The sequence below is a fragment of the Dasypus novemcinctus genome, chromosome 5 (genome assembly GCF_030445035.2).
Source record: "Dasypus novemcinctus isolate mDasNov1 chromosome 5, mDasNov1.1.hap2, whole genome shotgun sequence".
NCBI lineage: Eukaryota > Metazoa > Chordata > Mammalia > Cingulata > Dasypodidae > Dasypus > Dasypus novemcinctus.
This window is the reverse complement of record NC_080677.1, coordinates 114,728,150-114,752,847: the sequence shown is the minus strand read 5'-3', so window position 1 is coordinate 114,752,847 and position 24,698 is coordinate 114,728,150. Positions and strand designations below refer to the sequence as shown.

The 24,698-nt window shown below is 37.7% G+C and overlaps 1 protein-coding gene across 6 annotated transcripts in view; it reads left to right on the top strand.

Moving 5' to 3' along the window:
* Positions 1–6,551: 6,551 nt before the first annotated feature.
* CNOT4 (CCR4-NOT transcription complex subunit 4) overlaps positions 6,552–24,698 on the top strand; it is a 133,825-nt gene continuing 115,678 nt past the window's right edge. For 3 of the 6 annotated variants that reach the window (XM_004470446.5, XM_004470449.5, XM_004470447.5), the window contains exon 1: positions 6,637–6,765. The gene's annotated coding sequence lies outside the window, so the exon portion shown is untranslated. Of the gene's footprint in view, positions 6,766–24,698 lie in introns of all 6 variants that reach the window. The other 3 variants (XM_004470448.5, XM_004470450.5, XM_004470451.5) reach the window with 3 other exon arrangements.

Sequence of the window (24,698 nt, the reverse complement as noted above, 5' to 3'; positions counted from 1 at the left end):
CAAGCTGCTCTCTCCACTTCCATATTTGCCGCTCATCTCTTATTGATTCTCCACAAGGCAGCCACAGTTATCTTTTGAAAAGTTAAATTGAGTCATATTACTCCTGATTCAATGCTTTCAATGGTCTCTTACTCTGTTGAGAATAAAATCCAAACTCCATATAAAGCCCAGCATAATCTGGGCTCTGCCTTCTTGCCTAATCTCCTCTCCCACCACCCTACCTTCGCACTCTAGGCCCCAACTTCAGTGCCTGGCTTTCCATGCCTGGAATATGCTTAATATCCTACATTAGGATTTGGGCATGGGTCATACTTCAAACGGGTGAAATCCTTTAAACCTCAGATTAAGTGTTCTCTTCAGAGAGGTTTTCCAATCTAAAGTATATCCCCCTCCCCTCCCCTTTCTTCCCCTTCCTCCCCTCTCTGAGGTGGCTTCCTCTGTCTGTTTGCTCATTGTTTTTTATTCATTGTCAGCTTTTTAAAAAAAATTTCACCCCTTCCCTCCCCCTTCCCCCCATTGTTTGCTTCGCTCTCTGCTCTCTGTGTCTGTTTGTTGTCTGCTTTTTAGAAGGCCCAGGGAACTAAACCTGGGACCTCTAACGTGAGAGGTGGCCGCACCCACTCCCAGTATATTCCCCTCTTTACTTTTTTTGAAATTTATTCCCCCCCACATTCCCCCCATTGTCTGCTCTCTGTGTCCATTCGCCATGTGTTCTTCTGTGTCTGCTTGTATTCTCATTAGGCGGCTTTGGGAACCGATCCTGGGAACTTCTGGAGTGGGAGAGAGGTGATTACTCTCTTGCCCCACCTCAACTCCCTGTTCTGCTATGTCTTCTTATTTTCCCTCCCCTGTGTCTCTTGTTGCACCATCTTACTGTGCCAGCTCTCTGTGTCAGCCAGCACTCCTGTGCAGGGTGGCTTTCCCATGCTAGGAGGCATTCCCACTCAAGGTGGCACTCCTGTACGGGGTGGCATTCTCACGTGGGCCAGCTTGCCCTCACCAGGAGGCCCTGGGCATCAAACCCTGGACCTCCTATATGGTAGCTGTGAGCCCAATCGGTTGAGCCACATCCATTTTCCGGTATATCCCCTCTTGATATTTTTTTTTACCACTTGATATTTTCTCCTTCCTAATACTTTGACAACATATAAGTAGAATTTTTTTTTTTTGGTTTTTTTTTTTTGTTGTTGTTTTTGTTTGTTTGTTTTTAATTTACTTATTTCTCTCCCCTTCCCCCCCCACCCCGGTTGTCTGTTCTCTGTGTCTATTTGCTGTTCTTTGTCCGCTTCTGTTGTTGTCAGCGGCCCGGGAATCTGTGTTTCTTTTGGTTGCATCATCTAGTTGTGTTAGCTCTCCGTGTGTCCGGCGCCATTCCTGGGCAGGCTGCACTTTCTTTCCTGCTGGGTGGCTCTCCTTATGGGGTGCACTTCTTGCGCGTGGGGCTCCCCTACGCGGGGGACACCCCTGCGTGGCAGGGCACTCCTTGCGCGCATCAGCACTGCGCATGGGCCAGCTCCACACGGGTCGAGGAGGTCCGGGGTTTGAACCGCGGACCTCCCATGTGGTAGACGGACGCCCTACCAACTGGGCTAAGTCCGCCGCCTAGAATTTTATTTACTTATTATTTTTCACTTATTTTCTTTCTATATTTTCCTTTAAAACTGGATCTTTGAGGAATTTTGTATTTTCCTCACTACCATATATCCAATATTAAACACTCAAATACTCACTGATTAAAATAAGAAAAAAACATTATAAAACCTGGTGATAATAGTTTTTTCTAGAAAAAGCCACACACAGAAAATACTATTAATATTTATTAGCATTAAAGCAATCTGACCATATAAGGATAATGAAATTAATCATTTTCTTTGGCCAGGAGGTCTACATTTGAGATTATATCCCAAGAATATAACTTGACCATCTCATTTATTTAAAATACCTATATATTAATTATTTATAAAAGTTGGAAAAACGGGAAACAACCCATGTTGGTTACCTGTTAATTCTCCCCATCTCCATTCTCTTTCTCCAGTCCTATGTATGCTATTTCCATGGAAGAACCCAAGCCGATGAGCAATATTAGAGGAAAAATCACTAAGTTAGGAAAAACACAATCACAATGAATTTTTTTATTACTAAATCTTCTTTATTAGAGAATTTGCTGGTTTACTGAACAATCATGCATAAAACAGGATTCCCATACACTGCCTGTAGCAGTTTGATATGGTTCATGAATTCCAAAAATAGATATTGGATTATGTTTGTAGGCTTGTTTGTACCTGGGTGTGATTAAATTATGATTTGAGCTTTGATTGGGCCATGCCACTAGGGTGTTGAGTCCCCACCCACCAAGGGGGGGGACTCACAGATAAAAAACATGGAAAAGGACAGAGTTGGATTTTTTGTTATTGGAATTTTGATGCTGGAGTCTTGAGCTGCAGCCCTGGGAAGTAAGCACACAGAGGAGCTTGGTTGTGAGGAAAGAGAAGCAAGCCCTAGAAAATGAGGAACGCTGAGCCTGAAGAGAAGGAAGCCTTGGGAAGAGAGGTACCCAAGAAGCCTGAACCCTGGCAGATGTTGGCAGCCATCTTGCTCCAACCCGTGCCAAAAGACTTTGGTGAGGGAAGTAACTTATATTTTATGGCCTGGTAACTGTAAGCTCCTACCCCAAATAAATACCCTTTATAAAGTCAACAGATTTTTGGTATTTTGCATCAGTACCCCTTTGGTTGACTAATACACTACCCAACAATAACAACTTGCATTAGTGTAGAACATGTTATATGATGATATCACATTTTATAATTGTACTATAAATTAAGGTTCATGGCTTAACTTAGGGTTCACTGTTTATGTAGTGTAGTACTATAGATTTTATTGTAATTTTTATATTATTATATATACAATCTAAAATTTTCCCTATTAATCGTATTGAGATGTATATTCCAGTACTGTTAATTATGTTCACAATGTTGTGCTACCATCACCATCATCCATTATTAAAATATTTCCATAATTCAAAATAGGAACCTTGTTCATTAAAAGCCTTAAGTTCTCATTCCCTATTGACACCTTATCTCCTGGTAACCTATATTTTAGATTCAGACTCTATGAGTTTGCTGATTCTGATTGTTTCAAATAAGTGAGATCATACACATTGGTCCTTTTGTGTCTGATTCATTTCAATCACATAAATTTTTCGGTTCACCAATCCCAAATGGGCCATCATTATTTCCCTGAAATCCTACTGTTTATCTGATGATGAAGCTGTTCTTCCACTCTATACAGCTGCTATTTCAACATTTACTATTTTCTCTAAATCATATTTTAAAAAATCTTTATTTGCCTCTCAACAAATTCACTTTATGTCACTCCTCTCCTTTCTCAGCATAGTTCATACTAGCATTCTGGTGAGGTTTTTTCTCATCTCATGGTTCCTACATATTTTCCACTCTTAATCTGGAAAAGATCTTTCCTAACTACCTTCCTCTCCCTCACCCTCTGATACTTTCCCAAAATATCTTGTAAACACTTTCCATATAATTCATCCCCAGTCACAATTATATATAAGACATTATGTTTTTATGTTTATATATTTGTATTTATTTATACTTATCATTATAATCTATGTCTCCTCTATGTCCTCCATGAGGACAAGGATAGTGTTTTGCTGTACCATCAGCACCTAATACAATGCCTAACACCGAATAATATTGCAGGGATAGATGCTGGACATTATATATTCTGCCATAACCCACTGAATGTACTTGGGGAGAGTGTAAACTACAATGTAAACCATTATCCATGCCGTGCAGCCTCGCTCCAAAATGTATTCACCAAATGCAATGAATATGCCACAATGATGAAAGACGTTGATGTGGGAGGTGTGGGGGGGTGGGGTGGGGGGTGGGGGATATGGGAACCTCTTATATTTTTTAATGTAACATTTTTTGTGATCTATGTATCTTCAAAAAAATACAATTAAAAAAAACAAAACAAAAAAATATGTGTTAAGTAAATCGATATGTCCTTCCCTGAGGAACCATATGGCAAGCTAGGTAACAGAATTTAATATTAATTAACATTTAAAATGATGTGAAAATTGTTATATGGACAAGTCTATATGGAATTATACACACATATATATGAGGAATTGGTAATACAGTGTAGTAAAGAGCACTGCCTTGAGATAGTAGTGTGAAAGTTACTAATTAGTAGGTAACCTAGGAAATGTCACTTCCTTCCGGTTTTACGATTCCATCAGTGAATGATTCTCAAGAGATGTGGTGTTGCCCCCTAGTGTTGGACACTTGGGGGAGACACCAAAGGACTCTACAGTGCAAAGGCCAGGTATGCTAGCCTTTCTGCAATGCAGGGGACTGTTCCTCACAATGAAGAAGTGTTCTGTTTCCCTCATGACTTCTAAATGTCCTACCGTAGGTAAAAAATCTGTTTATAATTATCTGAACATAAATCATATTTAAAAAATCTTTATTTTACATATGAACACAAAGTTTTTATTTTTTATTTTTTTTTAACATGGTTATAATATACAGTGAAGCTTTTAGGAATGAATCTACTATGAACAGTGAAGAAAGATGAATGTTGTCCACCAGAGGTGGCCAAACACCACATCTGTGTCAGTTGGTATTTGTAGCTATCACATTTATGAGAATTTTATTTTATAAGTGCAAGCAAAGGATGACTTCATTATATTTTCTAGCATAGTCATGCCTGAGCATTTATATATTGACATACAAACCACCTTATTATAAATTATTTTCTTTGAACTTTTTTATATTATAAATAGGATATTATTTTGACTTAAAATCTTGTATGTTTGTAGGTAGGTTATATTTTCTATAAATTTCATTTTAGTATAATAAAGGGTAGTATGACAGTATTTGTTATATTTGAAAGGGTGTTGGTAAGGTAAGGTTATAAACCACTGGATTAGATGATGCTTAAAATTCCTTCCAGTTCTTACTGCTGTGGTTCTAATCTGCAATAATAGAGAGGATTCATTCAATTTCATTCTTTTCATTTCTTTGTTTTTATTACACTATGAAATCGGTCACCTACAAGAAAAATAAACACATTAAAAAACACACATAATCTATACTGAATATTTAGGCAGTTAGCTACCTGAAAGTGAGTCCAAATCATTTCCCAAGTTTCCTTGTTAAGTAATCATTCCATGATTCTATAATTTCAAATTTTTGGTAAAATTTGAGTTTATACATTTTATAACTACACATTTTCCAACTAAATAATTATTGTCTAGGCTTCGTAGTGAAAAAAATGGAAACACAAAGGACTAATTTGTATTAAAAATAAAGTCAGACTAAGTTCACACTTAAAATTGCAACCTCTTTCCCTACTCCTCTTTCCTGTTTTAAAGTTTGCCCTTAATAGTTCTGACATACTATAGATTCTTAATCCCATAATTTAAAATTTCATTTGTCTCCTTTTCTCTCTCCTCAACAAACATGCTAGAATGGGGACAGTGAATTTCAACCGTTTTGCTCACTGTTGTATTCCTACTATCTAGAACAATGCGGGGCACACAGGTGGAGCTCAGAGAGCACTTGTATGAATAGCTGAAGAATACACGCAATAAGCCAAAAATGACTGCTTCGAGTGCCACTTCCACCAGAATTCTAGGAGGGAAGCAGGAAAGACCAGTAAATTGACTGATTTTGGCGACTGAGGGAAACCCCGGCTCTCCTAGGAATTGCGTCTGCATTCTTACCTTCTTTGGGATGTGTTGATGTGTGAGGAGTTTGCGAACTTGACTCAAAGCCGTGCAGGGGAGGATATCGAACTAGCAATAATTTGCACCGAAGTCTGCATAATAATCTCAAATTTACATCATTAGAAACATATTTTTGTACATGCATGAGTCTTTAGGTCTTGTGTACAACGTGCCTAGGACAATTTAGGGTCTTTTCTTCCTGCAGATTTACGGTGAGGATGGGATTTAGGGTGGTTACTGCTACAGAACAGTTTCTCCAAATAGCGCAAAGATGGGGAAACGAGTAAACGCTGACTTTCCGCAAAGAAGGCCAACTCAGTATCAAATCTCACCGTAGATCAAATCCCGCGCTCCTCCTATCCAATACCTGTCTCTAGACCCCGCCTCCTTCAGATCTGTGATAGGCGGGGCAGAGTAGAGATGGTCTCGGCTTTCCCCTCCCCACATTTGCCCAAGTTTTGTATCCCATATTTCAGCAAATAGCAAGGAAACGGAACAACTAACGAATTCCGCCGACCAAATGACAGTTGAGCAGCCCAGGCGGACAGAGACAGGAGCAAAACACGAAGATAGCCAGCACTCTAACAGCCACGTGAGGTGGGCGATCCCGTCAGCCCTCGGAGTTAGAACTTCAACTCCCGGCTTGCAGCTGGACGGTTGACCTCTGAGTACTACAACTCCCAGGGTGCCGCGGACGCGGCTGCCGCAACCTCCCACTCGGTCGCCAGCCGCTCCTCCCGCCCCTCCCCCGTCCCTCCCGGCCCGATCGGCGTGCGCCTGCGCACGGAAGGCCGGAGGAGTCTTACCCTAATGTAAGATGGTGGCCCGTCTGGCTGTGGAACCCACCGAAAGCTGATAGTCTCTCTTTCAGCCGTAAAGGTCGGACTCGTTGAAGCAATCAGGCCTGGTTCTGAAGAGTATTTTCCCCGACACCCGTTCAGTGGTCTCTTGTGAGGACGAGGCAGTGCGTGGAGTCGGCTACGGGAAAAGCGAGGCAAGGCAGGCGGGTGAGTCTATGCGGGGCTGGGCTTAGGGGAAACCCGGTGCTGACCGGCTACGAGAGAGCGGAGGCTTCGCTGGGACTGTGCAGGCCGCACCCCCCTTTCTCCCCACCCCCCGCCTCATCTTCACTCTCCTCCTTAGTCTTCCTCCTCCTCCTCCCTCTCCCCTCTACGCCACAGCACTTACCACCAGGAAAAGGCAGCGAGGCATAAGGCAGCGGCGGCGGCGAGCCCCGACTCTCCTTCGAAAATTTCTTCCAGTTGGGAGGAAGCCGGGCGGCTTCTCGTCTTCATTTCTCTCCTGTACATTTTTGTTGGGGCAGGATTCTTAGGTCTCAGTACTCCTTCTTTCCCCAATCCCTTTTCCACTCCCTGACGTCCTTCCCCCACTGGCCCCGGTCTCCCCGGACCAAAGCCATCACTTCCACTCTGTCCGGTGTTACTGCTGCTCTTTAATCCCATTGCTCGTAGCCCACTTCTCCTGCTGCTTGTTTTTGCTCCAGTGCTACCACCCTGGAGTTAGCCTTTGCCCGCCCCCCCCCCCCCCCCTTTCTGTTTGCAATCAGCCCCGCTAGGGTATATGCCACATTAGAGCTTCCTCCGATTTGCAATCTTTGCTTTAACCACGTCTGTCATTTTAAAGCTCCTTAAGTATTTAGATTACGCTGCTGCCGGTTCTAACCCACCTGTTTCTTAGCCTTCTTGGAAATTGTCCGTCCCATTCCTCCTTCCTAAACAGTTTGCTCCAACATACAATTCCAGAAAAAGGGATGCCCCTTGTTGGCCCTTGAAAAGTCAAGGAAGTTGGGAAGTGAATGAACTGAGGTAGGATACTGAGACATCTGAGACGTCATGAATAAAGATAATTTATTCAGGCTACTCAGGAGAGGCACGTTTTCATTTTGCTTTCAGTGATCAATTTGTCGATTATTCGCCCTGTTTGGACGTGTAATTCTACCCCCCCCCCCTCATTTTGGCCACTTTCCCCTTTGCTACTAATACTTCAGACAAATTGTCTTTCTCCAGGACACTTAATATGGAGTCTGATTAAACCAATAAATACTACCCTGAGCATTTTCACATAGATAAACCAGATACACACACAAAATTCACCTGTGAAATTCACAAGCAAATATAAGTGATTTTTAAAATTATATATGGGTTTAAAATTATATGTGAATTGACTATTGACCAAGTGAATTATGTTGATGTTCAGCTTAATTGATGGCATATTTTATTTACGTTTTCAGTGGAAATTTCCTCTCCAGCTAGTATCATATTTACCTAGTATTTTTGGAATTTGGGAATTCTCTCTTTTAACACTAGTAGGATGGTAGTTATGAATAAGTTGTCTTCTCTTAAAAATCCAGTAGGATTTTTTCCAGAGAAAAAAGGGCTGGGAAAAGAAACGACAAACTTGTGCACATGTATGCATTTGTTGACATTCATTGGCATTATCTACAATGAAAAGCAGAAAACCAGAAGCAAGAGATGGTTTATGATGCCCGTGTTTTGGCAAAAGCGAAAATTGAAATGTTCTGACTAATGGCATAACGGGAAGGAGGAGCCTTTGCTATAATCAGTTCATGGTGAAATAATTACCAGAAAAGCAAAGAGATCTGATACAAATCAAGTTTAAACATAAATAAGGCATTGTGTTCTTAAGATAGACATAAACTTTTTTTAAGTCATAGTAGCAATCCCAGGCAGCAATATATCTTTTACTTGCAAAAGTAAAGTATAAATACAGATCCAGACAGTTACCCTTTCATTACTTTGCACATTAATGGATTATTTTTAGTTTTACTCATTTTACCTGTGAAACTTGAGGAATCTTATATTTGGCGTTTTGTTTACTTGATTGTGAATAAATGTTCTGTTTTACCAAATGTAAACTAAGGTTAGAAAAACTGTTTATAAAACTTTTTTTTCCTTTTCTTCTACTTAAGCCCTGATTTGGAGAACCTAAATAAATCCCTACTCTTCGGAGAATTGGAAACAATTTACGTAGAAAACTTTATCTTAAGTTATAACTTGAAATTTTTTTGAAATTACTTACGCTCTGTTTATCAGTACTAGCATATTTAATACAGTTGTTCTTCAACTCTAACTTTAAAAATTATACTTCATTTTTCTTTGTAATACACTGGTGGAGAAACCTTTCTACTTCGAATAAGCCTAACACATAGGTTTAGAAGTCCTCGGCAGTCATACTTGCCTGAATTGTAAGCATGTATTCTAGGAGAGGACTCTCTAGCTAGCAGAGGGGAGTAAATGATTTTCATACATCTTTTCTTTTGTAAAGGTATTTTGCCTCACTAAATATTTTCTCAGGTAATTTTCTCTTATCCATATTTATTGCCTGAAACCATAAAATCTTAGCTTTAACCCTTTGAATCAAAATGAATTTACTTTAGGGTCTTTAGTGTGTCTAAAGAATACTGTATTTCTAAAGTTCTGTGACACTTTGAGAGGAAATAGGGAGTTGAAGTTTCTAAAATATTTTTGTATAGTTTAAGCTTTCCTTTGTAACATTCTGAATACTGCAGTTTCATACTTTCATATTTTCTTTTGATAATATGGAATATGTTCTGCCAAGTTTAATGGTTGAATTCTTAGGTGAACAGATAATTTCTAAAGGAAGTTTTTGAACATGGATTTCTTAAACTTGGCTTATAAAATTTGTTTTAGAGAATTGCATAGACATATCTTTAATTTCAGTGAAATGATAGCTATAATCAAATACAAGATGCAGGAAAATACAATTGTTTTGGAATGCCCTTCAACTTCAGTCTAAATGGAAGTACCAGTGATGACTTAACAGTGCTCAATACTTTGTAAAAAACCAAAGAGGGTGTGGCTTAAGGATGACCTTCTTGCATTAGGGGAGCTATGTTTCAAAAATGACTTAAATATCTTCTCAGTTTAAGCAGTTTGGTTTTAGAAGTCTTCCCTTTCTCTCCTTCCCTACTAGTTTTAAAATGAAGGTACACTCTTCATTTTTTTGTGTTTTTTTTTTTAACGTGACTGCAAATAATATTGAATTGACTATTTACACTCACTGTTATTTTTCTAGACCATTCAAATGAGATAGGAAGTATTAATTTATGGAAACTTCTACCTTTGCTGAAAATGCAATTAGCTTTCTGTCAGTAAGTATAGTACTTAGCCTTGATTTTTTGTGAAAGAAGTCATAAGATTCATCGCAGTTGGTTCTTAAGAAAAACAGTGGGGAAATAGGTTATAGGGATTTTTGCTGTTCTAGAAATGATATAACTAGAATGTACTACATACTTTTCTCAAGGGATTTCTTAATCTAAATAGAACTTATAAATGGTTTTCATCCCACTGGAATAGCGTGCATTTGATAAAACTTGTTAATATACTCATTAAAAATTTTATGTTATGTCGGAGATATGAGGAAAAATCTGCAAATGACCATAGTTGTATAAAATGGGGTTATATTCCTGGTCTTTTAAAGATTGTTTTACATTCGTATGTGTGTTTATGTGTATTTGCTTTCTAAATATTGAGAGTACACAAATTGTAAAGGTAGCATAATTTAGTTGTTTTTGTGATGCAAGGAAAGAAAAGTGTGACATTTTAATCATGTACTTAGTGGTTTAAAAAACTTTTTTCAATATTATTTTTAATTTCATTGTATGTGGCATTCTGCATAGAAAAGACTGTGTAGTAAATGTCAACTTTTTCAATGTAGCAATGTAATCCGGTGGGTCTACTCACATTTCTCTTTCATAGTATGATTTTTTTTTTTTTATCAGAAAATTGTTTATAGAAGAGAAAATTTCAGCACTATTTTGGCCCCTTAGGTTAACTTTCTCATAGAAGAATTTTTCCATTCTCAGAAGAGAGAAATTATTTATACCACTTAAAAGATTACTTTTATTAGCTAGGAAAAGCTAACTTTAAAGATAGTACAGGTTCAAGGTAGTTTGAGTATGAGTTTCCTTTCCTCCTAAGGAGTTCATTTGTGAGGATGACTTCATTATTATTAAACTGCTTATGCAGGATGTTTTTCTGTTTTAAACTTTACAAATTTTAGGTGATAGACAAGTGCAGTACTCCAATTTGGGTATACCTTGCTCTTTGTAAATATGTATATGTCAGATACCTGTTCAAAAACAAAAGTTTTTTAAGTCTTGGTAACTAAGATCTCACTCTTGAATATTTAAACAAAATATGGATTAGAAGGGGAAATAAGAATAATCACATTGATTAAATTGTTAAACCACTTTGGAAAAAAAAGGCAAGGTAAGAAAAGCGATGTGATTAGAATAATAAAATGCCTGTATTTAAAAATAGTAGGTGTGATACTACTGCTTTTGCTTTTGGAAGGAAATAGTGAAGGATATCATAGGGAAAATGACTGAATTTTGAAAAATAGCTATACGCTGAAATATCAAAGGGATGAAATATTCCTTAGCAGCAACAAATAGATACATTGTCCTTATGCCAGATATCTGAAATTTCTAAACAGTTTTTCAGTCATTGGAATAAAGTAGAAATGATAATTGTTCTCTTATTTAAAAACTTACCAATTCCCTGTATGGGCATCAAGTGTCTTTAGATTGTGAATTTCCTAAAATAACATTGGCTGATTTGGATTGTTGAACATTGATTATAGCAACTTTTTCTCCTTTTTTCTTATTTCCTGCTTCCAAATTTTTCTTATGATTTTTTCCAGTGTCTTTGATTTTCAAGCATTTGTCTGGTGGACCCTTTTGTGAATACTGTAGTTGAATGAAAATTTGTAATATAAGTTATATTGCTTTTGGTGATAAGATTAATTTTTCTTTTGGTGAGAGCCTTTCCACTAAAAGGGGCTTTTTGATTAGATGTTTCCTCTAACTTATTTATATTAATTCTTAGATAAGAATTAGGATGTTGCAAGTTCCCTGTCAAACTCAACTTGCCAGAATTTTTTTTTTTTTACTCTATATGGGGACCTAGGTATTGGTTGGGTAAAGAAAATGTTATAAGGTATTTGGCTTTATCTTTGAAATGAAGTAAATATATTATTATTATTTTTAAACAACTTATCATTCAGAAACATTTTAAGTATAAAAGACAGTAGTATCATGAACTGCCATGTAGCTATCAGTCAGCTTCAAAGATTATCAACATGTGGCTGAGCTGGTTTCATCCATTTTACCACTTACTTTGCCCTCCTCCCCTTTTTCTTTGTCCTGGATTATTTTGAAGCAAATCATAGACATCATGTCATTTCATTTGTGCTTGAACTCTTTTGACATAATAAAATATCTTGACTTTTTATCAGGGTTATTTAATTAGTTTATCGAATAGTTTTTGGGTGCCTATCGTAGATCCACTACTTGGAAAATGGCACAGCTTCTAAGAGTTCATTATCTTGGTGGAAACACTTTCATAATAATGTAACTAGCACTATCCAAAGTAGTCTAGAAATAAATCCTTCAGTGTCTGGTACATATAGTCAATACAGTATGCTAGTGCAGAGGTATCTTCAGATTAAAGTTCTAGAGGTGAGGCTTTCTGGAGAAAGTGGGACTTGAATAAAGAATATATACTATTTGTATAGGCAAAGCATCTCCAAAAGGGGAACATTCCATACATTCCATGTGGGGGATGGAAGCATGAGCAAACACTTACTGGTGGGGACCAGTATGATGTGAGAGGGATATAAGGAGTCTGATCTCAGTGGAAAAAGAGTGTTTTTCTGGGAATTGTGTCAGATAAATTTGTATAAATTGAGTAAAGCTAGATTATGTAAGTTGTATTCCATGTCAGGTTGACTTTGATCAGCTAAACAATAGGGAGCCATTAGAGGTGGGGGGGGGGGAGGTGATGACATGATGAAATTTTTTATATTTAAAGAAAAATTGCTCTTTCCATAATAATGGTCAGCATATTTTGGGGTTGAGAGTTGAGGTTAAGGTTAGAAAGTTGAAGACCAGGCCACTGAAGTTAGGGGCCAGTCTGAGAGATGTGAGGGTGGAAATTCTATAGGATTTGACCTTGATTCATTCCATCTTCTTTTCAGTCCCTTATATTTAAAAATGATTCCATGGTTTTGTGGGATTTATCTCTGGTAGTAAACTGCAATTTGTTATTCAAGTCCAGCTTTGGAAAGGAAGTGATACATGATTACTCAAATAACAATCTCAAAAAATTTCATTAGAAAATTGCTCCAGCATTTTTGATTAATTTTAGATATTCATTCATTGGGGAATAAGAGTTTGGAAAATAAAGAAACAATCTTTATTATAGTAACAGGTAGAACATATTTCATTTGTAAGAGAGAAATTTATGCCTCTTCTGCTTCCTATGTGTGTATTAGTTCAGAAAGGGGTATTTGGAGACTTCTTGTCTCCAAATAGCTTATAACCAGTATATATTATTTTATACCTTTAAAATTTAATAATGGCCTTATTAGAACAGAGGGAATGGCAGAAAATCCTGATGAAGTAGGACATTCAATATTGCCAGCTTCAATCTCTATTTAAGCATGGATAATGTTAGGTCAGCAGGCCAAAGAACTGTAGGAACCCTATAAAATGAAAATTTATTCTTTAATCTGCTTTGGTAGACTTTGTTTTGCAAAGGTTATGTTTAAAACATCTGTTAAACACCAGTTATTTGTTTTGGTTGGATATATATTTTTTAAGTTCTGAGATCCTTGAAAGTATCTTTTATTCTTTTTTGTTTATTTGTTGATTTTTCATTAAGCCAACTTTTTGCACCATTGTATATTTCTGCATAGCATGTTTTCTTGGTTAAGGAAATTTTCACGTTTTCTCTTAAAGCTGGGAAAAAAATTTCTTGCTTCTGGCTTTATAAATAGTAGATGAATAGTCCTGCATTCATCTACAAATAGTACTATATTGCTATTTATTCCCTTCCTGCTTCCTTCAGTATTGTGAGTATTCCCCCACTAAGGTATTTATCAGATGGATTTCAAGGATTCTCACAATTGAGTCTGAAAACATCCCACGCTCAGGGTACTGAAAAATTTTTAACTTAATTTTCTCAATCATTTCTTTCCTGTTATTATAAAAGGTGGGTCCTAGCATGTCATGGACCTTTGAGATATGGTAATTATTAATAATGATAAAATAGTGATGTAGGGAGTGAATGTTGCTCAAGCAGTTGAGCTCCTGCCTCCCACATGGGAGGTCCCGGGTTTAGTTTCCCCTGTCTCCTAAAGAGGAGAAACAAACAACGAGCAGACAGCGAACAAAAACAGTGAGCAAGACAAACGAAAGAGCAGGGAGCGGATATGGTTCAAGCAGTTAAGCGCTTGCCTCCCACATGGGAAATCTTGGGTTCGGTTACCAGTGCCTCTGAAAGAAACAGACAATGAGCCAAAAAAAAAAAAAAAAAAAAAAGTAAAACAAAATGGAGCACAAACAACAAGCAAAACAACAAGCAAACAGACGAGGGAGTCATGGGGGGTGGGGGAGGATAGTGATGTAACATAGTACATTACTGGGAAATATCAGTTGTTTTTCATTGCTGTTCCCTGCATCTTAAAACCTCCTTTCATGACATGACAGAGCTATTTTTGATATTTTTTACTTTATTTATTTTAAAACAAATCAATTTTATTCATACATATTAATAAAGCATACAGTTTATCCAAAGTGTACAATCAATGGTATTTGGTATAATCACATAGTTGTGTGTTCATTACTTCAATCATTATTAAAGCATTTTCATTATTTCAATGTAATAATAGATAAAAAAACAAACAAAATTCCTCACCTCTCAATCTCTGATTCCCCTGTTATTTCTGGCTATTCTTGCACAATTATTTATTTATTAGGCAGTTTTATTGAGATATATTCATATATCATATGTTCTATCCAAAGTGTATAATCAGTGGCATTTTTTTCACTGTTGAAAAGTAAAATTGTAAAATAATTAGAAAAATAGATTGAGAAAAATAGATTGCATGAAATTACAAATTTTAAACGAGAGTGCAAGGCCAGGTTAGATTTAATATAATCAATTATAAAAAATAGCATAGCAGCAAGCATAAATATAAATAACTCAAATGTAGAAATTAATTATAACAATTCTAATTTTTATATTACAGCTCTATTGTACATAATAATCTCTAAGAATGAAGTACATTATTGGTTTAGTTATTTCCCTTTAGACATAATTCTTTCTAGATAATCAAATTCCTGTTTGGGACTTCTTCACATCTTATTGGAATGAATTACAGAAGATACAGTTTGCCAAGTCATAATTTTATGAGGCAGAAAAACTCAAAATCTTGTTCAACAGTAGCTATGTTAAATCATTATTGACCCAGATAGATTATTTTAATTAAAGAGTCTGAATAAGAAACAGTTAAAGTAAAATGAAGTATCTAAACATATATCTCCAGCCTCCTCAATTAAAAGCAAGTGTTTATTTTGTATGAAAAAAATTACAAAATACTGATCACAGGAACAATTTGCCAGCTGCACTGGGTAATTATTGTTCATCTACTATAATGTTGTTTTACGTTTATCTGGTCTACTGCAGCTCTTTTTTGGTTACTATTTGCATGGAATACCTTTTCCCAACTTTTCATTTTTAACTGATTGTGCCCTTACATCTGAGGTGGGTCTTTTGTAGATAGCATATAGAGGGCTCATATTTTTTTGGAGAGTTAAATCCATTAACATTCATTGTTACTACTGTAAAGGCATTACTTCCTTTATCCATTTTGTCCTTTGGCTTTCTGTTGTCATATCATTTTATTGCCTGTCTTCTTACCCTTCAGTTTACCCTTCCTAATAATTTTCATTTCTAAACTCTTCTCCACATCTCTTGCCCCTGTTTTTCCTTTTAGGCTGCATTACCCCCTTTAGTATCTCTTGCAAATCTGATATTTGGTGACATATTCTATCTGAAATTTGGTCACATATTCTATCAGATTTTGTTTGTCTCTGAAAACTTTAAACTCACCCTCATTTTCAGAGGATAGCTTTGTCGGATACAGAATTATTGGCTGGCAGTTTTTCTCTTTAAGTACATTAAATGTATCATAGCACTTTCTTCTCTCCTCCATGGTTTCTGATGCGAGATCAGCACTTAATCTTCCCTTGTATGTGATGCTTTGCTTTTCTCTTGCTGCTTTGAGAATTCTCTCTTTATCTCTGATGTTTGACATTCTAAATAGTAGGTGTCTTGGGTAGGTCTGTTTGGGGTGTGTTGACCTTCTTGGATATTGATATTTATGTCCTTCACAAGGGTTGGGAAGTTTTTGGTCATTATTTCCTCAGATATTCTTTCTGCCCCTTTTCCATTCTCTTCTCCTTCTGGGACACCAATAATACGAATGTTTGTGAGTTTTGCGTTGTCATTCAGTTCCATGAGACCCTGTTCCATTTTTTCCATCTCTTTTTCTGTTCTTCTGTCTTTTCCAGTTCAGATGTTCTATCTTTGAAATCACTAATTCTGTCTTTGAGCATTTCAAATCTGCTCTTATGTGCCTCTAATATACCTTTAATCTCATCCATTGTGTGTTTCTTTATCATTATGTTTTGTATTCCCCTAAGGTCTGTTACTTTTCTTTGTAGGCTTTCAAATTGTTCTTTATGTTCTCCCAGTGTCTTCTTAATATCCTTTATTTCTTTAGTCATATTTTCTTTAAATTCTGTGCGGTGAATTAGGAGAGTTTTGAGATTATCACTGATTGATAGTCTTAAATCCTGTATCTCTTCAGGATATTTGTTTAGTTCTCTGGGCTGGGCCATCTTATCCTGTTTCCTAGTATGGCTAGTAGTCTTTTGTTGATGTCTAGGCATCTGAATATGTTGGTAAATTTACTCTGATGGCTGATTTTCTCTTGCCAGTCCCCCCAATGCGCCCCCCCCCCCCCGCCTCGAGGTTTTCTTTGATATTTGGTTCAACATTCTAAGTAATTAAAATTGCCCAGTTTAAGATGGGCAGGACCCAGGATTCTGTCCCAGGGGTTAGGATACAAATAGAACAGAGAGCAGTTTTTGTCCCTGCAATTTCCAGACTGACCAGCAGATGGAGAAATTCAGCATACCTTTCCACAGAAGTGTTTCAGTCTCAGCTTTCTTGTGTTTCTGTGTTCAGTCTCCAGATCCAAGATTCAAAACGTGCTCTGCTGGCTGAATTCACTGAAGAAAAGCACCATAACCTCCTCTCCCTTTTCCCTTGAAACAGCTGACAGGAAGGAAGATGTCTGTTTCCCTCTCAGTTGACTGCAGTGAGCCAGGGTTTTACCCCAGCTTAATATCTTGGAGGTGGTAAAGGGGAGCCCTTTCTGGCTTCCATGGAGACTTCGTAACTCACATTTGTTGTATTGGCTTCGTCTCTCTTTCCCTCACCCTCTTGGAAATTTTGTAGCACTGTTTGGGTCTGCTGGCCCCCAAAGCAGGTCCCTTGGATGGCTATTGGCTCTTTCTTTTTTTTTTTTTTAAATTTATTTCTCTCCCCTTCCCTCCCTGCCCCCCCCCCCAGGTTGTCTGCTCTCTGTGTCCATTCGCTGTGTGTTCTTCTGTGACCGCTTCTATCGTTATTAGCGGCACGGGGAATCTGTGTCTCCTTTTGTTGCATCATCTTGTTGTGTCAGCTGTCCGTGTGTGCAGTGCCTTTCTTGAGCAGGCTGCATTTTCTTTCATGCTGGGTGGCTCTCCTTACGGGGCTCACTCCTTGCGTGTGGGGCTCCCCTACTTGGGGGACACCCTGCACTCCTTGCACGCATCAGCACTGTGCATGGGCCAGCTCCACTCCGGTCAAGGAGGCCCAGGGTTTGAACTGTGGATCTCCCATGTGGTAGGCGGACGCCCTATCTATTGGGCCAAGTCCGCTTCCCTCTCTGTTGTTTTTGTGAGAGCATTCAGTTCTGCTTGTCAGTCCATCGCCTCCTTGCACAATCCTCTGAGATCTCTTTTGTGCAGTAGAATTTTGTGAAAAATTATGCATCTTTCTCATTGCTACCAGTGTAAGTGGGATGGAAGTAAACATCAAATATGTGGTATAGGGAAGTGGACTTGGCCCAATGGATAGGGCGTCTGCCTACCGCATGGGAGGCCTGTGGTTCAAACCCCGGCCTCCTTAACCCATGTGGAGCTGGCCCATGCGTAGTGCTGATGCGTGGAAGGAGTGCCCTGCCACGCAGAGGTGTCCCCCGCGTAGAGGAGCCCCACACGCAAGGAGTGCGCCCTGTAAGGAGAGCCGCCCAGCGCGAAAGAAAATGCAGCCTGCCCAGGAATGGCGCCGCACACATGGACAACTGACACAACAAGATGACGCAACAAAAGGAGACACAGATTCCCGGTGCACTGATAAGGATAGAAGCGGTCACAGAACACACAGCGAATGGACACAGAGCAGACAACCTTGGGGGGAGGGGAGGGAAAGGGAGAGAAATAAATAAATAAATCTTTAAAAAAAAAAGAGGTATAGAAAAACCTTAATTATTTGAGAATATTCTCAGTTTTAACAGCCAATCCAGTCTTGTCTCCAAGAAATTTTTATTTAATCCCTTGGTGTGTGGAGCCACTTAGAGTGTCACAAAGGGAGGTGGAGGAGAAAATGGCTCCCTGTTCCAGAAATCTCTCACAGTTAGTTTGAGCATTAGAAACTACTTTGAATTAATATTTACTTATTAATAGTTGTATGTATTTTTCATTCATACACTGGTTGGGAGGGAGCTGATTTTAAGGGAGTAGTTTTGGAGGTGTTCAGGAAGGCAGGTGCATTATATACCCAGGAAAAGGAAGGAGAGAGAGAAAATAAAGTGGGAAAACATCGAATTCTAATTATGGCTACTGTGTATTTTTTCCTACAACATTTAAGACATTGTCTCCTTTGCTGCATTTAAGCATATCCTTTTTTTTTTTTTTTAAGATTTTATTTATTTATAATCCCCCCCTCCAGTTGTTTGCACTCCCTGTCTGCTCGTCTTCTTGTCATTTTTTTTTTAGGAGGCACTGGGAACCGAACCATGTGGGAGGGAGACACTCAATCACTGGAGTCACCTCTGCTCCCTGCTTGTTGTGTCTCTCATTGTGTTTTCTTGCTGTGTCTCTTCTTTGCGTCATCTCACTGCATCATATTGTTGTGTCATCTTGCCACGTCAGCTTGCTGTCTTGCTCTCTTGCTTGTATTCTTTAGGAGGCACCGGGAACCAAACCCAGGATCTCCCATGTGGTAGGTGGGTGCCTAGCTGCTTGAGCCACATCCGCTTCCTTAACTATACACTTTTAAGTTAGGCTGTCATTACTACTTTGGAAGGTTACAAATTTTAGCCTTTTTTAAATCAAACTAGTGTCCTTGTCCAGTCTTGTGTATTTTAATCTCTCTAGTTCAAAACCTGACAAATTCATGTTTTTTCTCTGCTGGGAATGATGGGAAAGAGAAGGAGATGGTAGGTGTGGTACTCCTTATCTGCTCATTTGTTATATTCCAGAATTTTTTTTTTTTTAATGGTCAAAAAGCTTATATATTTAGAATTAGCCAGCTGGACTCAGTTTAGATGATCCCAATTTTGTTGGCAACATCCAAAGCATCATAGTCAGGAGCCAATCAAACATATGCTGCTTCTCTCCATCTGGCCTGATCAAGGTGTTGACCTTGGCCACATCGTGTCATAGAGCTTCTTCACAACTTACTGGATCTGGTGCTTGTTGGCCTTGACATCCACAATGAACAGAGGTGTGTTGTTGTCTTCAGTCTTCTCCATGGCTGACTCATTGGTCAGGGGGGATTTGATGATGACATAGTGGTCAATATTGTTTCTCCTGGGGGCACTTTTCTGAGGATATTTGGGCTGTCTCCTGAGATGTAGTGTCTTAGGCCTCCAGAAAGTGGGTGATGTGTGGATCTTTTTTGTGGCTGTGGATGCCTTTCAGTACTGCCTTCTTGGCTTTCAAATCTTTTGCTTTGGCTTCGGTTTTGGGAGGGGCAGGTGCTTCCTTCTTCGCTTTTGGTGCCATCTTTGTGAAAAGGCCAGAAGATTTTTATGAACGAATCGCTGCCTTTTATTTTTATGTAATCAGTTATAAAATAGCATTATGAATTTACATAATAAGTGCTTAGAAACCTTTTAAAAGGTTCTTTAGCCATAGGGTTCGTGATAGGTTAAAGGGTACCTGTATAAGGTAGGTGCTTAGAGATACTTTTTTTTTTTTCTTTATTCAATCTCTTCATTTCTACTAAAATCTTTTCTGTCTTATTAGGCCTAGTCCTAGAGGTAAAGTTTGCTCCCAAAAGTAAACCTGGTGGTCTTTAAGATGGATACCTTCCCTGCATTGTATTCCAAGCTATTTTAATTTTGACGAAAATAAGAATGACAGCAAAATGTTTTAATATAGATACTAACATAAGTACATTTGTTAGTCATATGTCACCATATACACTTTTATGCCTAGCAGATATTTTCAGTAGCTTTGAGGAATTCTGAATATGTGGTGTGTTTGTATTTACAGTTTGTGCTTTATTTTATATCTTACTATAATACTATATATAATTTTTAAAACTTGGCATGATATTAAAGGTTGCTCCTCAGTATTTGGAGTAAAAGAATAACCTAAATGATTTTTTTATGGGTAAACACAGTTTTCAATACCCTGTAGTTTTCAGTGCAAGTCTTAACTCTGTCTTTATTTATTAGTCCTTTTGGGAATAGGCAATATAGTATGGTGGGTAAGAGCACCAATTCTGGAGCCTTGCCTGTGACTCTTAGCTCTACCACTTACTATCTGTCAGACCTACAGCAAGTTACTTTATCTTCTCCAGGTCTCAGCTTTTTCATTTTAAATGGGAGAAACTAGAATTGTTATGTGGAATAAATGAGTTAATGCATATAAATTGCTTGGAATAGTGTTTGACACATAGCCCTAGATAATTGTTTGCTATTATTATACATTTGAAAGAATCAGCATTCATTTTGGAAGACCTATCTTTTTATTCAATACCCTTTTTTATGTCTTAGTACCAGACATATGTTTCAGTAGTTATTGACCAGCTGGAAACACAAACGATGTTTGAGTGGAATAATTGGAGGACATGCCTGTTTGGAATTTTAGTGATTCAGGGAGTCATGGAAAATAAACCTGGATAGATAATGATAGAAAATGATTATGGAGTATCTTGAATTAAAGCAATGAAATTTAGGTGTGATTGTGGTTGGTAAGAGGGGAATTATGACAGTTGTTTTTGTCTAAATATCAGGGGAATGGTGTGTTTAAAATAGTAATTAGAGGAGGATGATTTTGAGTGTCCTTGGTAGTATAGAACTAACATTTAACTTAATGTGGATAGAGGATTTTTGTTTGTATGTGTTGTCGGTTTTGTTCATGGATCTACCCAAAATGCCCCAAATAATGCCTAGTAGATAGTAGGAGCTCAATAAATACTAGATGAATGAATCTTAAGGGCACTCTGAGGAAACGTAATTAAACACAGAAAACCAGACGCTTTTGAGGTTCCTACCTTTAAGGGGTAGATGTGAAAAAGGCAGTATTAAAGGAACAACTGGAGAGGTAGAAGGAAGTATGAGAAAAAGTATAAGTCTTGGAAAACAAAGGGAGAAATCTTCCAGGAGAGGGGGTTGAAGTGTTAGGGATAGGATAGTGTCACTTCTTGGTAGCTAAGGAAGTTTCAAGAAAAAGGATGGGGACTGACAAAATCCAATACAACATTGAAGGAAAATGAGACTAGAAAAAGGGTCCTTTGATTTGGTGGTGTGAAAACCACTGACCACATATGAGCAATTTCAATAGACTGAGAATATAAAAGGGAATATAAATCAGATTGGAGGGATGGATTAAGGAAGGCCGTCAGTGGAGACTGTAGGTAGAGAGCATTCAGTCAAGAAAATGACTGTAAAAGTGTCAGGAAGAGAAATTATAATAGTAGCTTTCATAGTTATTGAATGTGTACTGTGAGGGATTTCTATTATTAGAGATGAGAAAACTGAGGCAGTTTGTGCTGAATGATGTTAAGTTTCATGGTAGAGAAGATGTATTGCATCTCTCTCTCTAGGATGGGTTCTTAAGAAGGGGTTCATGAGCTTGAATTGAAATTCAAAAAAACATTCTTTGGGGATGTGTTGTTGTGGGTGTGATATATTTATTAAATAATACACAGTATAGTATGGACTTAGTAAGGGGTCTGTGATTTTCACCTGACTGGCAGAGGGGTCTGTGGAACAAAAAAGATTAAGAACCCCTGCTCTAGGACTCTTGCCATGTGCTCATTGTGTGGTCTTGGAGGAGGTTACTTAATCTTTTTGTGCCTCAGCTTTCCCCCTTGTAAAATGGAGACAACAGTAGCACCTATTCCATAAATCTGTTGTGAGGAGTTCATTAGTTCATCTTTTAAAAACATTTAGAATAATACCTGGTATATGGTAAGCATTAGATAAATGTTAGATATTTTCATCTACTGCTGAAGTGAGAGTGATTGGAGGCTTGAAGAGAAGAAATAAAAAAAAAAGAAAAAGAAAAGAAATGAATAAAACCATTGCCAAATAGTGACAAGAACTAAATGGAAAGGCCTTTTCAGAGACTGTGCTCTAGCAGTTCCCTCTGCCTGGAACATTTGGCTCTCTCAAATCCTTCGGGCCTTTTATAATTACCTTTTCAATCAGGCCTAACCTAACCATTTATTTACAATTGGAATCCAGGCTTCTTTTCTCCAATACATACACTGTTTTATTTTCACCCTTTAACACTTATCTTCTAATATATCATATAATCTGTTTATTCATTGGTTATGTTCAATAAAGTTGTAGTAAACACTGAATTGATGAATGCTGAACCATTGGTCCTAGGAGAAATACAGAGTTAGGTTCCTGTGAACCTCTGGTCACAACATTTTCATCAGCTGATCAGTACATAACCTTGTTTCACATGTGTTTCTATTTAAAGACTATCTTATTTAATATATATTGTTGATTAATTAGCGTTGAACTCACAACCGATAGCACTGTAACTCATGCCTGAACAAAGCATATCCAACACAGTGATTTTTTTTTTCCTTGAAGTCTGTCACTGCCTTTTCTTACTCTTAGGAACAGTAGACAGCACTTCAGCACCATGCTTGGAGGCCATTTTAAATAGCAAAGTTACCAACCAAAAGCATAAAAATGCAAACAAACAAACCCCAGTATGTGGCACTAAATATGCTCTTAAAAGGACGCACTTGTTTACAGTATGAGAGCTGAAACAAGATGGAGTGGTGTCTTATTTGATCTCAGTGGTGTTAGCTGACTCAAAATTTTCACCACTGCATGCCTGCACATTTCAGGGAATGACTGTGTGTATTTTTACTGTGTGTATTTTTGGGTTATAAATTTTAGCGAGTACTTGAATAGTGAGGATCAACTGTATAATGTTTGTTGTTGAGCTCCCTGCGCTAGGGCAGGGGTGTTTGTTTTAGTCCCTGACATATCCCAGGTGCTGGGAATAGTGCTTGGCACATAATAGGTGCTCAATAAGCTTGTTGAATTAGTTATTCTACCATTGAGGTAAAGTGGATGAGGAAACAGGTTCAAACATTAGTGGTGATACACCTTTGGAGGAGAGCCAGGTTTCTGACATTGATGGACTCTACACAGAAGTTGACTTTCACAGACTTCCTCTTTCCCAAATGACTTTTCTCAGAGTCCATTTTGGTACTGGTTTTCCTTGAAATGACTTTGGGAACCTGTTTAGCTAAGAAAAGGAAAATGTAAAATGAATAATTTTTTACTATATTTTAGTAAAATAATTTGTGAAGTATATTTTACATTTAATTACCTAATAAAAACTTGTTTGAGTTCTTATTAGATGCCAGGCATTGTTCTAACCTTTTTAGAGTATTACTTTTTGTTGTTAATTTTAATTGTGGTAACAGATAATAACACACAATTTCCCATTTTAACCATTTTTAACTGTACAATTCACTGGTACAATTGCATTCATAGTGCTGTGCTACCATTACCAGCATCCATTACTAAAACTCTTTCATTGTCTCAAACTGAAATTCTGTATATGTTAAACAATAACCTTATTCCCCTTTCTCCCTGGTGTACCTTGAAACCTCTCATCTACTTACTGTTTATATGAATTTGGTTATTCTAGATATTTCATACAAGTGGAGTGATACAGTATTTGTCCTTTTTTTTTGGCTTATTTCACTCAGCATAAAGTTTTCAAGGTACATCCTTGTTGTAGCATGTATTAGAACTGTATTCCTTTTTATGACTGAATAATATTCCACAGTATGTATTTACTGCATTTTGTTTATTCATTCATCTCATGATGGATACTTGGCTTGTTCCACCTTTTGGCTGTTATGAATAATGCTGTTTGGCTATTATGAATAATTTGTACACCAATTGTGTACAAATATCTGTTTGAGTCTCTTGTTTTCAATGCTTTTGGATCTGTACCTAGAAGTGGGATTGCTGGGAAATACGGTATTTCTATGTTTAACTTTTGAGGAATCACCAAACTCTTTTCCACAGTGTCTGTACCACTTTTATATTACCACTTTTTAAAAATTCTATAAAAATTCTACAAGTACATTAATTTTCAAATTACTAAATTATTAGAGCAGTTATAGGTTTACAGAAAAATCATGCAGATAGTACAGAGTTCCCATGTATCCTCCTCAGAGACACAGATTTCCCTATTATTGACATGAATACATTGCAGTTTTAAAATAACTTTTATAAAAATTCTCATTATTCTTTGCAAGCCACCACCAGGGGTCAATGGGAAGCCCTTTGCATTGAGACTAAGAACATGACTCCCCAGATTGTTGTCTTTCATTGAAAGGGAACTCCAAATACCTCATTCCTACCCACCCACCTTCCAGCAGTCACAGCCTTGACATCACTACTTGCTGGACGACTAATATCGTTATGTCCTTTATCCCTTTTTATGTGAGTCACCACAAGTCTCCCAGGTAACCCTTTATAA